The following is a 17,950-nucleotide window of genomic DNA, read 5'->3' on the forward strand; positions in this document are numbered from 1 at the left end:
CATTCATAACAGCTTTCCAAAACAAGACAATGACACTTAAATACTTATGAATTCACCAGCTTTAGGCTGATACTCGCTTTCAAAATAACTTGTATTCTCAGGTCACCAGTAGACAGGTACGGTGGCCAGGTTTTGAGAAGACGGAGCACAGACAAGACTCGTCTTTTATTTTGATTGTATTTTTGGTGTCTTATTACATTGAAAGAACACACATGTATTAAAACTTTACTTTTAATGCAATGGATGATTTTGTTGCTTGTTTACTACTTTACACTGTTGTGATACTATACATGACGTCCTCCACCCCGGAACGTTTCCGTCGTTCTTGGTTTTTAGGTGTGACACAAGGGATTCGTTTATTTTCAGGTTTTAGAACCCTGCAAGGGTTGGTCATGGTTGCCTTGGAAAGGCTGGGATATGCTTGTAGTTACGGCCATATAGTTCAAGTTGTCTGGCGTGTAAGGAATGATAAGAAGCGATTTCAACGACGAAATCGAATTTAAGTGGGGGAGAGTTGTAACATCTCGTTTTAAAAAGAATAATTAAAACAATAAAACCGGGACCCCGAGAAGTAATTTTATTATTATTTTATATTATTATAGCCTAAAATCGAATAATAATTAGTGGGGTGTTGGTTTCGGGAAGCCAAATGACAAGATTTGAATCTCCAAGGGTTAAAGTGTAATTTTGGGACTTAATTTGTAAAGATTTTCATATGTCAACGGGTGTTATGTATTATTTGGACTTAATATGTAAGGATTTATGGGGACAGGGACTAAATGGTAAATATAAGACTTATATTGAAAAGATCTTGGATGATGGGGGCTGATTTTTAAATTCTAGCCTTATTATGAAAAGAAATTGGGAATGAGGGACCAAATGTGTTAATATGCACATGTTTGATGGTGGACACAGGTTGATCTCATCACCATCTTTCAGCCTACATATATATATTGATACTATACTCCCCGGTAAACCATAAACCTAATAGGGTGGTGGCTGCCGCCACCGACCTCCGTGTTGGGTGGCGGTGTGCTTTGCCTTGTTATGTGTGATTCCTTTGGGATGCATGAAACCCTAGTGGGCCCAATGAGGCTCTAATGGGACCAAGGAAACCCTAATGGGCCCAATGAGGCCGAAAGTGATCTAAAAGCCCAACCAATTGATTAACGGGCTAGTATTGGGTAGGAAACCCTAATTAGGATTCGAAAAACCCTAATGGCTTAAAACCCGAATTTTGGGGATTGATCGGGACACGCACGAGAATTATTTGGTAGAGTTAAAATATTAATTAATAATCATTGCAAAATTAACCTCATGCAATATTGGACTTAATGGATTAAGTCCCTAATGGGTTAAGTAAGAAACACTTAACCCTAATCATCATTTCATGTGAGAATCCTAATCTCACCCGGGCCTTGAATTGGGCCTTTTTTTGGGCTTTGGTAATTGGGTTATTAATGGGCCATCCAAGAAGAAGCAGATGGACTAGAATAATTTAATGAGCTTTAGGGTAAGGCCCATATGGGGGTTTAGGCCCAATTTAGAAAATTGGGCCGTAGAGGGGCCATAGTTTGGGCCTTGATGATTATATGATATTGGGCCATTGGAAATGCCAAATGTTTGGATTGGACTAAGTAGTTGGACCTTTAACTATGACCATGTAAAGGTTTGGGCCCAATTTGGAAAATTGGGCCATATGTTAGGCTTTGGCCCATTACTTGACTTTTTGGCCTTTGGATTGTGAGTTGGACCTTGGGCTTGGAACCCAATTATTAATTGGGTGTTGTTTGATATAGGCAGTGTTGGATTTTGAGCAATCTAACAATCCTATGGTGTACATGCAACCCTAAATACCTTGGATCTATGTTTTCTCTATTATACATGCAAATATCAATTTTCCAAGGTATTGTTCTAACTAGCGTAATATAAAGTACACATAATATAAATTATAGTAGAATTACATCCCTCTTGTTTGGTGCTTGATTCCATGGAGCTCAAGAGCCTAGTGCCCCACATGTGACACCTCAAATGGTTCACACAACGCCATGAACATTTGGAATAACTAGAGAGAAAGTAGAACACTTCTAAAATCGGTTTTCCCTCACTTGTTTCACTAGTGGCCAATTTTTGCACAAAATAAGATGCTTATAGAGTTGTTACAATTAGGCTAAACCCTAATTGTCATGGCTTTGCATTTCTTTGGATCCATGGGTTCAAATACACCATGGAGCATCCTATGGGTTTTAGCCCAACTTGATAATCCATGGAGCAATAGCCCACTATAAAGTATGGATGATTTACACAATCAACCCATATATTTAATTAGTCTTCTTTTGATCACTTAATTAATTCTAGATTAATTCTTGATTAATACTAATTAAATAATCTTATTAATATATTAGAACTTATAATATATTAATAAACCTTAAGTGTTATTTCTCTCGTTTTAGTCTATCTAAATGCATGATGCCATGCAACCCAAATGGACCATGCCGGGTCGGGTCAAGTATATACCAATTATAGTTATGGACTTAGACACTAATCCAACAGTCTCCCACTTGGATACGTCTAATAACTATTATTGCAAGTACGCCTTCACAACCGGACCAACAATCATAGCTCTTAAAAGTTGTCGTCGAACTCTGAACAAATCAATGACGTGTCCATTAGATAATTGATCATATATTCCTCCATTCTAGATATCATATGGACTGAGACATGGATTATAATCATTCTCTCTATCCATTCGTTGTTTCCTGATTTCCGATTTTTGACGACTGACTAATTGAACAAATCAAATCAGTCTAGGCCCTGCCGAGCACTTACATTTTGTCATCAATAAATCATCGAGGGGCCCACAGATATCACTTTTATCCCTTTGTGGGTAAAAGGAATGGATAAAGTTCGACTCATATGCTTGTACTAACTACTAGTTGAATCATACACAAAGGCACATTTTATAACATCGAGTTACCAATGCGTTTTCGTGCAAGCAATATATAACCAACTCGTAGTCAAGAACTCATATCTCTAGGTTTGAAGAATATAAGATATTATCGTCTCATGATTAACTCATTATAAAATCCATGAAGTGAATCCAAATGAGCGTGGGTTGAATCCAATACTGAGGCCTTATGAGTTGTCACACCCCCAAACCAAAACGGCGGAAACGTTCGGGGGCGGAGGACGTCATATTTAGTATCATAACAGTTCATAGTAAGGAAAGTACACACCACCACATAATTGTATATGTTACATGTTCAAAAGATAAATACATAAACATCTTTCAAAAGAAGTAATTAACGTCAGAGCGTTAATCCCCAAAAGTTGATTTCCAAACCTACTTAGCGGTTCCTTGAGAATACAAGTTATTTCAAAGAAAAAGTTTCAACAATTAAGTTGGTGAGTTCATAAGCGGTTTTGAGAAAATGTATGACATTCCAAAGTTCGTGCGTTTTACAAGAAAATCCCTTATTTTCTTATAAAATATGAAATGCATATGAATGTTCGCGTTGTGAATTGTAAATAGTTGTACCAGGAAAATCCCTTATTTTCCTATTAGTTAATTTTTTTGGATACAGGAAAATCCCTTATTTTCCTAAAGTAACAGGCAGTCTCTAATGTCCAAGACCGAAAATCGCAAGCAACTGACATGCATAAAAGGTTGAGGCATAGTTTTATATAATAAGGCTATAAGAAGATCGCACTCGTTAGATGAAGAATAGTTTTAATAGCTACCCATTCATAAAAGCAAAATACCATAATAATTGTCTATCTGGTGAGTTTTATGACCAAACTAAACATAATATGCCTGTGGCGACAGTCTTCAGGCGTCGAAACGTTTATGACAAACTGTCACCCAAAGGAATGTAGCTAATAGTCAGGGCGCGGGATCATGACTTCCCGCATAGATCTATACACATTTGACATGCTCTCCAAACGGGAGAGCCTGGTTATAATAGATATGACTTTAAGTAGTACCTTCCAAAAAAAAGGTAGCATTGAAGATGTAATCGTCTCACGGATTCTCAACTAAGTCTGTATTAAAGTGGTAGTTTTGTATGAAATGTTTATCCTCTTTCACAATGTTTGACAAAGCATAAATCATAAGTTCTTTGAATGCATAAAATGATTTAACAAGGATAGCTACCATGGATACTATGCATTTTTGTATAAATCTAGTGCATGCAAGGTATAACAAGAGTTTTCACGTTTTCACTCGGGATTAACCACGTGTTTACTTGTATTCTCCCCCAAAATGTAGTAAAAGTACATTATAAAGTATTTGAAGGTGTATAAAAGGGGTATGAACTCACTTGATTGAAGTGGTTGTTTTGAAGTAGTCGAGAGAAGAATCGAGCAGAATTTAGACTAGAGAGAGTTGAAATCTCGGGATTCTCGGGGATCTCGGAAGTGTAGAACTTCCTTCGGGACTCGAGTATGAAAAACCAGGGCTTCGGGTAGGCTTCTCGAGCTAATCACGTAGACCAACGACACTTAGATGGAAAGAGATGAGGACCAAACACGGCACCCTTAAACTTCTATTTATAGGGGATGATTTGGGGTCTCATGTTGTGAGTTTTGGATTTCTCACGTCGTGAGGCTTAGTCAGCATGATCCTCTTCAATGATTTGACGTGGCTGACACTCTGGAACCCATCTGTCATGAGGTCACGTCGTGAGCATGGTTCCCTCATGTCGTGAGGTTGAGTCAGCCTCGGATTTTGTGTCCTGAACTTGTAAAATCCGTAACTTTCACGTACGAGCTCCGATTTCGACGTTCTTTATATGCACGCGTAGGTGTGAAAAGGCTCTACAACTCTTGTTCAGACTGCGTCGGAAAATTTTAACTTTATTTTTATTATATTGTTTTTAATATGCCGGACCTGGAAAAGTCTGTTTAAATTCCATAACTCCTTCATCTGGTGTCCATTTTTGTCAGACTTTTTACTGTTGTACTCCTATTGTCGGGGTCTTCAACTTTCGTTTAGGTTGAGTTGGCTAAAGACCGCTCGATCTCTATTTCGAGTTTTTAGTTGTCTACTGTTAGGTCAGAAACTTCAAAAAATCATAACTTCCTCATACGAAGTCAGATTTGGGGTGTTCTTTTTAAGTATGTTCGCGGTTTAAAGATATCTATGACTTTCATTTAGATACCTAATGTCACACCCCCAAACCAGAACGACGGAATCGTTCGGGGGCGGAGGACGTCATATTCAGTATCATAACAGTTCATAGAAAGGAAAGTACACACCACCATAATATAAATATATTTGAAAAGTTTACATGATTGTAGATGTTACATGTTTGCAAAAGAAATCAAATACAAAATGGTGATCCAATATATGTTACTAACGCCAGCGCGTTAGTCTTCAGAAGTAGTTGCTACCTGGCTAGCGGTTTCCTGAGAATACAAGTTATTTCAAAGAAAAAGTGTCAACATTTAAGTTGGTGAGTTCATAAGTGGTGTTTTGAGAAGATGTATGCCATTCAAAAGTGTTTGTATGTTTTCCAGAAAAACCCTTATTTTCTTATAAAAGTATGAAATGCATATGAATGTTCGTGATGTAAATTGCAACTAATTGTACCGAGAAAATCCCTTATTTTCCTATTAGTTGTTTGGTTTGTATACAGGAAAAACCCTTATTTTCCTGACATAACTGGCAGTCTCTAAGACCGAAAATCGCATGCAAGCGACGTGCTTGTAAGTTGTGTCATAGTTTTACATAGTAAAGCTATACGAAGATCGCATTTATTAGATGAAGAATAGTTTTAATGACTACTCGTTCATAAAAGCATAATACCATAATAATTGTATATCCGATGAGTTTTATAACCATACTAAACATAATATGCCTGTAGCGACGTTCTTCAGGCGTCGTAGCGTTATGACAACTGTCACCCCAAAAGACGGACTGTAGCTAACAGTCAGGGCGCGGGATCATGACTTCCCGTATAGATCTATACACATTTGACACGTTCTCCGAACGGGAGACTCTGGTTATAGACAGGACTTGCAGCATTATTTTCTAATAAAGAAAGTAACGTTTGAAGATATACACGACTCATGGATTCTCAACTAAGTCTGTATTAAAGTAGTAGTTTGTATGCAAAGTTTAACTTCTTTCACAATGTTTGACAAAGCATAAATCATAAGTTCTTTGAATGCATAAAATGATTTAGTAAAGAATGTTACCCTTGATATGATGTATTTGTATGTAAACGTATAAATAAAACATATTTATATATATATATATATATATATATATATATATATATATATATATATATATATATATATATATATATATATATATATAAACATATTGTATCCCAAGAGGGTAAAGCTGTGTTGTGAGGTGTTTTGCATCATAATAACTTCATAAGATAGTTAAAACAACAGTATGAAAAGTATAGCAAAAGATCGGTGTTTCACACGATTTTAGTCGTGTGTTTACTTGTATTCCCCCCCTTAAATGTGTATAAAAGCATTTACAAAACATTTGAAAGTGTAGATTATAGGGGTATGAACTCACCTGATTGATTGGGGAAAACGAGAAGAAAATCGAGCAGAACTTCGGCTCGTGAAAGTCGATTTTCCTCGGGATTCTTGGGAATCTTGGAAATCTCGGGAGAGTAGAACCTTCCTTCGGAACTTGAGTGTGAAAACCGGGGCTTCGGGAGGGCTTCGGGAGCTTAACCGCAGAGTTTCAGCACGAGAGAGGGAAGAATGGAGCACCTAAACCCGGCACCCCAAGAGTTCTATTTATAGGGTGTATTTTTGAGTGCCACGTCGTGGCTAGGGTTGGCCACGTTGTGGGGAGCAAGTTCTATCCCCTTCCGTTGATTGGACGCCCTCAGTCGCTTGCCGGGTCGCGGCCAAGCTGGGCCACGTCGTGGGGGCCTGACAGCCTCGGATTTAGGACCCCGAACTTGTAAAATCCATAACTTTCGCATACGAGCTCCGTTTTCGACGTTCTTTATATGCACGCGTAGCTAAAAACATGATCTACAACTCTCGTTTAGACTTCATCGGCAAATTATGACTTTATTTTTAATTATTTATTTTTAACGGGCCGGGACACGAAAAGTCCGTATAAAATCCATAACTTCTTCATCCGATGTCCGTTTTCGTCAGACTTTTCGCTGTTGCGCTACTAATGTTGAGACGTTCGATTCTCATTTAGGTTGTTTTGGTCAAAAGTATCTCGAGCTCTATTTCGAGTTTTTAGCTGTCTACTGCTATACCCGAACCTTGGAAAAATCATAACTTCCTCATACGAAGTCAGATTTGGACGTTCTTTTTATGTATGCTCACGGTTTGATGTTATCTATAAGTTTTATTTAGATACTTAAGGCTAAAAACTATTGTATTGAAACTTCGCGTTTTTCGTTTAATCGGTGTTGCCGGTTTTGTCGGAAATCTTAGAATGGTCATAACTTCTTCGTCATAACTCGGATTTTAGTGTTCTTTATATATTTGGAAACCTTTAAGACGATATCTACTACATAGTGTACTCAAAATCAGAGCTTTTGAATAATTCATTTATCGATGATATTCCCATTACATTCAAAAGGGGTTACAAGACTCGGTTTATAATGCCCGGAAATAACGGGTTGTTACATCATCCCCCCGTTAGAGGGAATTTCGTCCCGAAATTTAATACAAGGTAAGAGTTTTAGGGGATGAGGAAGAGATGCGGATACTTCTGTAGTATTTGGTCTTCCCGTTCCCATGTGAATTCGGGTCCTCTCTTAGCATTCCATCGTACTTTTACTATTGGAATGCGACTCTGCTTGGTCCGTTTAACTTCCCTATCCATGATCTCGACGGGTTCTTCCACAAAGTTAAGATTTTCGTTTAACTCGATTTCATCGAGTGGAATTACAAGTGTTTCGTCGGACAAACACTTTTTCAGGTTCGACACGTGGAATACTGGATGCACTTTGTTAAGCTCGATTGGAAGTTGGAGTTTGTAAGCCACTGGACCAACTCTCGAAATGATTTCGAAGGGTCCAATGTACCTGGGATTTAGCTTTCCACGCTTCCCAAAGCGTATCACGCCCTTCCAAGGTGAGACCTTCAGTAGTACACGGTCGCCAATCTGGAATTCCAAGGGTTTACGTCTCCTGTCGGCATAGCTCTTTTGCCTATCCCTTGAGGACTTCAGTCGTTCTCGTATTTGCACGATCTTTTCGGTAGTTTCTCTGATGATCTCCGGACCAGTGAGGGTGCTTTTAGGGACTAGACCTTTTGCCAATTGGGTGTCGCCCACTTCTGCCCAGCACAGGGGTGATCTGCACTTACGGCCGTAAAGGGCTTCGAATGGAGCGGTCTTGATGCTAGTATGATAACTATTGTTATAAGAGAACTCGACCAAAGGCAAGTGAATATCCCATGCCTTGCCAAAGTCGATTACACATGCTCGCAACATGTCTTCCAAGGTTTGGATCGTCCTCTCACTCTGTCCGTCAGTTTGAGGGTGGTATGCTGTACTCATGTCCAACCTTGTTCCCATGGATTTTTGCAAAGATTGCCAAAATCTGGAAGTGAACCTGCTGTCTCTATCTGAGATGATGGACATTGGTACTCCATGAAGTCGTACGATCTCCCAGATGTAGGTTCTTGATAGTTTTTCCATCCTATCGGTTTCCTTGATCGGTAAGAAATGGGCTGACTTGGTTAATCTGTCGACGATTACCCAAATAGTATCTTGGCCACTCTGAGTTTTGGGCAGTTTAGTTATGAAGTCCATGGAAATCTGCTCCCATTTCCACTCAGGTATTTCAGGTTGTTGGAGTAGGCCTGAGGGTTTTTGGTGTTCTATTTTTATTTTGGCGCAAGTTAAACACTTGCTCACATACGTAGCGATCTCCGCTTTCATGTTTGGCCACCAGTAGAGTTGCTTGAGATCTAGATACATCTTGTCTGACCCTGGGTGTACGGAGTATGGGGTCCTGTGTGCCTCGCTCATAACTACCTCTCTGAATCCACCAAACTTTGGTGTCCAGATCCGGTTCATGAGGTAGCGTGCTCCGTCACTCTTGATTTCTAAGTTCTTGTCCATTCCCCTAAGGGCCTCACCTGCCACGTTTTCGGGTTTCAAGGCCTCTATTTGAGCTTCCTTGACTTGCGTTGACAGGTGCGAATGGATCGACATAGCTAATGACTTCACTCTCCGGCCTGAGTACTCCTTTCGACTAAGGGCATCGGCTACGACGTTTGCCTTTCCCGGATGATAGCGAATCTCACATTCGTAGTCGTTGAGCAATTCGACCCAACGTCGTTGTCTCATGTTTAATTCCTTCTGGTCGAAGATGTGTTGGAGGCTCTTGTGGTCCGTAAAGACTGTGCACTTGGTACCGTAAAGGTAGTGCCTCCAGATTTTAAGAGCGAAGACCACTGCTCCAAGTTCTAAGTCATGAGTGGTGTAATTGACCTCATGCGTTTTCAGTTGTCGTGAGGCATATGCAATCACCTTTCCCCTCTGCATTAGTACACAACCCAGCCCTTGCTTTGAAGCGTCGCAATACACCACAAAATCTTCGGTCCCTTCCGGAAGAGAAAGGATAGGTGCACTGCAAAGGGCTTGTTTCAAGGTTTGAAATGCGACATCTTGCTTTTCTCCCCAGTTGTAGGTCACACCTTTCTGGGTTAAAGCGGTAAGAGGCTTTGCGATGCTGGAGAAATTTTGGATGAACCTTCGGTAATAACCAGCAAGACCTAGAAATTGGCGAATTTCTGTTGGTGTAGTTGGTGCAGACCAGTTTTCGATAGCCTTGATTTTCGAGGGGTCCACGTGGATTCCTTCCTCGCTGACCACGTGACCGAGAAAGTCCACCTTTCTAATCCAAAACTCACATTTTGAGAATTTTGCATAAAGTCTCTCAGTCCGTAACGTCTTTAAGACTTGTCTCAGGTGTTGACTATGTTCTTCTTTATTCCTTGAATAAATGAGTATGTCGTCTATGAATACTATCACAAATTTATCCAAGAATGGATGACATACCCGATTCATTAGATCCATGAATACGGCCGGGGCATTGGTTAGTCCGAACGGCATTACTACGAACTCATAATGTCCGTACCTTGTCCGGAAGGCCATCTTGGGAACATCACTCTCTAGGAATCGCAGCTGGTGATATCCCGACCTCAGATCGATCTTGGAAAAGTAGTTGGCTCCTTGGAGTTGATCGAATAAGTCGTCGATTCAGGGTAGGGGGTATCGGTTCTTGATGGTAAGTTTGTTGAGTTCTCGGTAGTTGATGCACATCCTGAACGATCCATCTTTCTTTTTCACAAACAACACGGGTGCTCCCCAAGGTGAGAAGCTCGGTCTGATGAATCCTTTTCCCAGTAGTTCATTCAGTTGACTGGATAGCTCCTGCATCTCTGCCGGGGCTAATCGATAGGGTGCTTTGGCTACTGGGGTAGCTCCGGGAATCAGATCGATTCTGAATTCGACTTGTCTTACGGGTGGTATCCCTGGAAGGTCCTCGGGAAACACATCGGGAAAATCGCATACGTCGGGCACATCCTTGATGTCCCGGACTTCGCGTTTAACGTCTACAACATGCGCTAGAAATGCGTTACACTCCTTACGTAAGTACTTCTGAGCTTGGATACTTGAGATGATTCTAAGCGTGGTACTAGGTTTGTCGCCCAAGACAAGGAAGGTTTCGCCGGTTGGCAGATTAAGGCGAACGGCCTTATCGTAACATAGAATGTCCGCACGATGTGAACTCAGCCAATCCATGCCAATGATGACATCGAAACTCTTAATCGAGACTGGCATGAGGTTGATTTGAAAGAGATTATCGTTTAGAGTTAGGGTGCAGTTTATGTATATCTCTTTAGTGCCTTCGGTTTTCCCGTTGGCCATTTCTACTATGAATGGTTCACTTAATGATTGTGGTATTGGTTTTAGCATGCTTTTAAAGTCGTGACTCACAAAACTCCTTTCTGCTCCACTATCAAACAAAATGCATGCATACGAGTTATCGAGAAGAAACGTACCCGTAACAACAGTAGGGTCCGCAATGGCTTCATCTTGTCCCATTGCGAAAACTCGGCCTCTTCCGCCGGTATTCCTGTTGTTTGCCTTCGGGCAGTCCTTGCGGTAGTGCCCTGTGCTCCCGCACTCAAAGCAAGCACGGCTTATTCCGGTATTAGCAGTGGGAGCGGATTGTTGGGTTGGCTCCTTGCAATAGCGGGCTGTATGACCCTTCTTATTGCACCTGGTGCATTGAAGGCCATGGCAGAGACCGCGGTGGTGGAAGTTGCACTGGTTACATTTCGGTAGCTTTCCATTGTATGAACTTGTGGGGGCAGAGTTGGTAGGTACAGTAATAGCGTGGGTCGCTATCACTTGTTGTTTCTTGGGGTTCTCCTGGAGGGTTTGTCCCCTCCTCTTGTTCCAAGGCCTACTCTGTCCCTGAGCCTCCCTAGGTGGATTTGCGGCTGCTGTGATGGTACTCTGTTTCGCTCCGTGGTCGATGAGTCGTTGCGCCAGGCGTTTAGCGCTGTTGTAGGTGATAGGGTTGGAAGCTAGGACATGCCCTTGAATCTGGGGTGACAACCCCCAAATGTACCTTTCGACCTTCTTTGATTCTGGGTTGACCATGGTAGGGCATAAAGCAGCGAGATCGTTGAACCTAGCTGTGTAGGCGACTAGATTAGACCCGACCATTTTCAAATTCCAGAGCTCCTGCTCAAGCTTTTGCACTTCACCCCTTGGGCAGTATTCTTCCAGTAGTAGTACCTTCAGTTCTTCCCAACTCATGGCGTTAGCGACAGTGAGCGTCACTGAGTTCACATGGCTTTTCCACCAAGTGAGGGCTCGATCTATGAAGGTGCAAGCATCGAACTTAACCTTGCTTGTTTCTTGGCACGAGCAAATCTCGAAGACCGTTTCGGTCTTTTCGAACCATTGCATTAGTGCAATGACTCCGCCACTGCCATTAAAAGTCTTTGGCTTTGAGTTGGAGAACTCCTTCTAAGTACACTCCCTAACATGGCCCTAGCCGGTGCCACGATTGGGATGATTCGTGCTGCTTCCTGTACCTCCATTGGCATTGGAGTTTATTTGAGAGAGGGCTGCTGCTACTGCTGCTGTGATAGCAGGACCATTGCCGGATCATAAGTTAGTGGTGGAGGTGGTGGTGGGGTTGCGTTGGTACGTGCTGATCTACAAGGAGGCATTGCTCTGCCAAAAGAAAAATGAGATATTATGAGTTTTGGTGGTTGTGAGTTGAATGATATTGAGTTAACTACCTTAAATAGATTAAGAATTTGGTTTGATCAACAATGGGTTTCGAGCTTGATTCATTAATAACGTTTGAATGGATGCACTTATGAGTTGAGCGGACTACACATATTTAAAACAAGAAAGAGGTATGCCCTATATATATTAAACATATAGTTGTGTTACATCCGAGTTTAGACAAAACTTTTTGACCTTTCTAAAGGTCTCCGATTACAGAAAGTTTTAACGAAAAGAACATTCTTATCCGAAGTCCTAATTTATAAGAAAATTTGAAATCGTGGCAGGCACTATTTGCGACGTAGGTTGCGCTTGGAGCTTGACTCCGCATCTGATTGCTTCGATTCCATTAGGCGCCGATCAAAAGCGGCTTGTTGCTCCCTTAACTCGGCTAGGGCTGCAATCATCTGTGCCTGAAATGCCTCAGACTGGAGTTGAGCATTATCTTGTATCTTGTCCAGCCTACGGATATCAGAAGTGTGAACCTGCACTTCCACGTTGATATCCCGGAGTCGGCTTGCTTGTACTCCGGACTGATAGGACTGATTGGCTAACTTACCCACCATTACCGGGAGTGCTCGATCAGCCGAACTTCCACCGCGGACATCATAGAAGTCCCGACACATGCCGTAGGGAGGGCGTATGCCTTGTTGTTGGCTCCAATGATGGAGGTGACTTCCCCAGACGGGAGTGGGTCCTTGGAAGTTCCTCACATGGACAGGAGGTTGAATGGGTGGTGGATCGATCACTTCCGGCTCTGAGTCAGTACCGGAGTCATCACCCAGTTCTATGGGTTCCTCATCCTCTTCGGGATCATCTTCGATCCATCCTCCGTTGCCTTGGTTGGGAAAGTAGGGGTCATTGGGGTGGTGAAATCCAGCCATTTGACTGTACGAGTAATAGGGTCATAAGAATTGAATAAAGTCGGAACATGCAAAACATGTAAATTAGTTTAGATAGCAAATACTCCTATAGTATTTAAATTATTGTGTTTGATTCTAGTAACGGTTTGGTAAGTTTTTAAAATTTGTTGTCCACTGCAGACACCCCTCGGCACACGTTAGTCGGCTCTCGGACAAATATAGTTGATCAGGCTATATCCTTCCCAGTTCCGATTACGTGTCCCAAGGCGTACCTGTACTGCAAAACTTATTAATAATACTTCTAATATGGTACGATGTGAAACTGTTATTAGTACTAAATGAATGCATGCTTACTTTACAAAAACTAAATAAATTTAATTTCAAAAGTATGACTCTTCTCAGAGTGTTTTTGCCCAGTTGAGTTTATAGTTGTATACCAAAAAAAATGGTTTTGATATACTTAATTCACTATAAACGATGCTCTGATACCAATCTGTCACACCCCCAAACCAGAACGGCGGAATCGTTCGGGGGCGGAGGACGTCATATTCAGTATCATAACAGTTCATAGAAAGGAAAGTACACACCACCATAATATAAATATATTTGAAAAGTTTACATGATTGTAGATGTTACATGTTTGCAAAAGAAATCAAATACAAAATGGTGATCCAAAATATGTTACTAACGCCAGCGCGTTAGTCTTCAGAAGTAGTTGCTACCTGGCTAGCGGTTTCCTGAGAATACAAGTTATTTAAAAGAAAAAGTGTCAACATTTAAGTTGGTGAGTTCATAAGTGGTGTTTTGAGAAGATGTATGCCATTCAAAAGTGTTTGTATGTTTTCCAGAAAAACCCTTATTTTCTTATAAAAGTATGAAATGCATATGAATGTTCATGATGTAAATTGCAACTAATTGTACCGAGAAAATCCCTTATTTTCCTATTAGTTGTTTGGTTTGTATACAGGAAAAACCCTTATTTTCCTGACATAACTGGCAGTCTCTAAGACCGAAAATCGCAAGCAAGCGACGTGCTTGTAAGTTGTGTCATAGTTTTACATAGTAAAGCTATACGAAGATCGCATTTATTAGATGAAGAATAGTTTTAATGACTACTCGTTCATAAAAGCATAATACCATAATAATTGTATATCCGATGAGTTTTATAACCATACTAAACATAATATGCCTGTAGCGACGTTCTTCAGGCGTCGTAGCGTTATGACAACTGTCACCCCAAAAGACGGACTGTAGCTAACAGTCAGGGCGCGGGATCATGACTTCTCGTATAGATCTATACACATTTGACACGTTCTCCGAACGGGAGACTCTGGTTATAGACAGGACTTGCAGCATTATTTTCTAATAAAGAAAGTAACGTTTGAAGATATACACGACTCATGGATTCTCAACTAAGTCTGTATTAAAGTAGTAGTTTGTATGCAAAGTTTAACTTCTTTCACAATGTTTGACAAAGCATAAATCATAAGTTCTTTGAATGCATAAAATGATTTAGTAAAGAATGTTACCCTTGATATGATGTATTTGTATGTAAACGTATAAATAAAACATATTTATATATATATATATATAAACATATTGTATCCCAAGAGGGTAAAGCTGTGTTGTGAGGTGTTTTGCATCATAATAACTTCATAAGATAGTTAAAACAACAGTATGAAAAGTATAGCAAAAGATCGGTGTTTCACACGATTTTAGTCGTGTGTTTACTTGTATTCTCCCCCTTAAATGTGTATAAAAGCATTTACAAAACATTTGAAAGTGTAGATTATAGGGGTATGAACTCACCTGATTGATTCGGGAAAACGAGAAGAAAATCGAGCAGAACTTCGGCTCGTGAAAGTCGATTTTCCTCGGGATTATCGGGAATCTCGGAAATCTCGGGAGAGTAGAACCTTCCTTCGGAACTTGAGTGTGAAAACCGGGGCTTCGGGAGGGCTTCGGGAGCTTAACCGCAGAGTTTCAGCACGAGAGAGGGAAGAATGGAGCACCTAAACCCGGCACCCCAAGAGTTCTATTTATAGGGTGTATTTTTGAGTGCAACGTCGTGGCTAGGGTTGGCCACATCGTGGGGAGCAAGTTCTATCCCCTTCCGTTGATTGGACGCCCTCAGTCGCTTGCCGGGTCGCGGCCAAGCTGGGCCACGTCGTGGGGGCCTGGCAGCCTCGGATTTTGGACCCCGAACTTGTAAAATCCATAACTTTCGCATACGAGCTCCGTTTTTGACGTTCTTTATATGCACGCGTAGCTAAAAACATGATCTACAACTCTTGTTTAGACTTCATCGGCAAATTATGACTTTATTTTTAATTATTTATTTTTAACGGGCCGGGACACGAAAAGTCCGTATAAAATCCATAACTTCTTCATCCGATGTCCGTTTTCGTCAGACTTTTCGCTGTTGCACTACTAATGTTGAGACCTTTGATTCTCATTTAGGTTGTTTTGGTCAAAAGTATCTCGAGCTCTATTTCGAGTTTTTAGCTGTCTACTGCTATACCCGAACCTTGGAAAAATCATAACTTCCTCATACGAAGTCAGATTTGGACGTTCTTTTTATGTACGCTCACGGTTTGATGTTATCTATAAGTTTTATTTATATACTTAAGGCTAAAAACTATTGTATTGAAACTTCACGTTTTTCGTTTAATCGGTGTTGCCGGTTTTGTCGGAAATCTTAGAATGGTCATAACTTCTTCGTCATAACTCGGATTTTAGTGTTCTTTATATATTTGGAAACCTTTAAGACGATATCTACTACATAGCGTACTCCAAATCAGAGCTTTTGAATAATTCATTTATCGATGATATTCCCATTACATTCAAAAGGGGTTACAAGACTCGGTTTATAATGCCCGGAAATAACGGGTTGTTACACCTAAGGCTGAAAAGTATCTTATTGAAATTTCTCGTTTTATGCTTAATAACGTTTTACCGGTAGCGTTACGAATCTTTGATTGGTCATAACTCCTTCGTTATAACTCGGATTTAAGTGTTCTTTATATTTTTGGAAACCTTATCATGATATCTACCACATAGTGTACCCAAACAGAGCTTTTTGAACATTTCATTTTCGATGATCTCTTATTACTTTACAAAGTGGTTACAAGACTCGAGTTTTAGTCATTACATTGACCTGAAATAACGGGTTGTTACATGAGTACTCATGAATGTTGCAGCAACCATTGCTATGTCTAATGCAGATTAGACAAATCATACAAGCGAAATTCATGACAGTCTTGATTCATATCTACTTCCAACATATGACCGACTGTGGATGGTTTGAATAACTTAGTCATTCGGGAAGAATGACCTAGTTATTCTGGAAGTGAAAACATGCAAAGTGAAACACAAAAATAATACTAATCCTGTATGGCCCCAACACTTTGAGTGTAAATAAAAACACCTTTTGTCTAAGCACCATATTGATTACTCATTATTCATGTTTCGATTAATCAACTTAATACTTGAATTGAAATAATAGTCATGCCATGCTCCAAGCATGCACACTATGTTCGTCCAAAAAAAAGCTATGCCATACTCCGAGTATGCACACTATGTTTACATGTGGTCCTCTCTTTGTGAAACAGATCGATTGAGAACATTTCAATGATGCTCATTTCACAATCCCAAATCCTTTACAATAAATGTAAGAGCACCAAATTCTTGTCAGTTACCGTAATCTTGTTAGATTCTAAACTTATATGCAATGATCCTCTTGTAATGAATATGCACACAAGTCATAAAGACTTGGCAACAGACATTACAAAGTATTCCAATGGAAAGCAATTCCATTGAAATGAAGTCTCAAATTCAAAGTACATTCCTTTGAACATCCTTCTTTGCATTAAGTTATTTAATCTTTGTATTAAGTTCTTTAACTTCCACCTATGGAAACAATTACATATTCCCATTTTGACCATCACTTTTGAACAAGAGTTGCCTCTTTTCAAAATATTCCATTATGGTCCTTACTCTATACTTCCAATTGTCCATGAGTAACCAATCTTTGGTAAACCTCAATTTGTCCTCGACAATTGCTTAATCATTTTAGTCATATCCAGTTCTAATCCCTTATCCCCTCTTAATGCCCTAAGCATTAGGAAAATTTAGAATGGATAAATATTATAGCACATGCAATCGATCCTATATCCGAAGCATATGGGACACGATTCATGCTATAAAATTTTTTATTTGCCATGTTCTCATAATTTGAACTATGAAGATGTATGCCGTAATCATAATCGAATTTTGAGAATGCAACATATATAGAATTTCCTTATGTTGAACCATTCCAACATAACATTCATATACATCCTTGACTAAAGTTGATTAAAATCACAATCTAATCTTGTAGAATTGGAATGAAGTATAAAATCATCTCCCGTAATTATAGCAAAACAACTTTTAAAAGCAAATTGAAACTTTTGTTTTCTATAACACTTATGCTCCCACTAGCTTTGACATGTACCTAGAAATCAGCTCGACTTCTAGAAATCGAAAGTTCAGATTTCTGATATGAGATGCTTTGATAATACTTTATCAAAATCATACACCTTTCCTTACATAGTTCACATGTTTATCTAGACCTTTTGCCATTCTCACTAGTTAGTGTGCCGGTTAACCACACACGCTCCACTAACGACATGAGAATGCAAATCTCACAACTGCTATCTACTTAAATCTACTTAGTGAAAGAGTTTCCTCACCATCATTTTCATGAATCGGAGAGAAACCTTATAACAATTATATTTTATGGTGTAATTGTTCCTATCCATGTGAATTTGTCATAACCATAATC

The sequence above is a fragment of the Lactuca sativa genome, chromosome 4, assembly GCF_002870075.4.
Source record: "Lactuca sativa cultivar Salinas chromosome 4, Lsat_Salinas_v11, whole genome shotgun sequence".
NCBI lineage: Eukaryota > Viridiplantae > Streptophyta > Magnoliopsida > Asterales > Asteraceae > Lactuca > Lactuca sativa.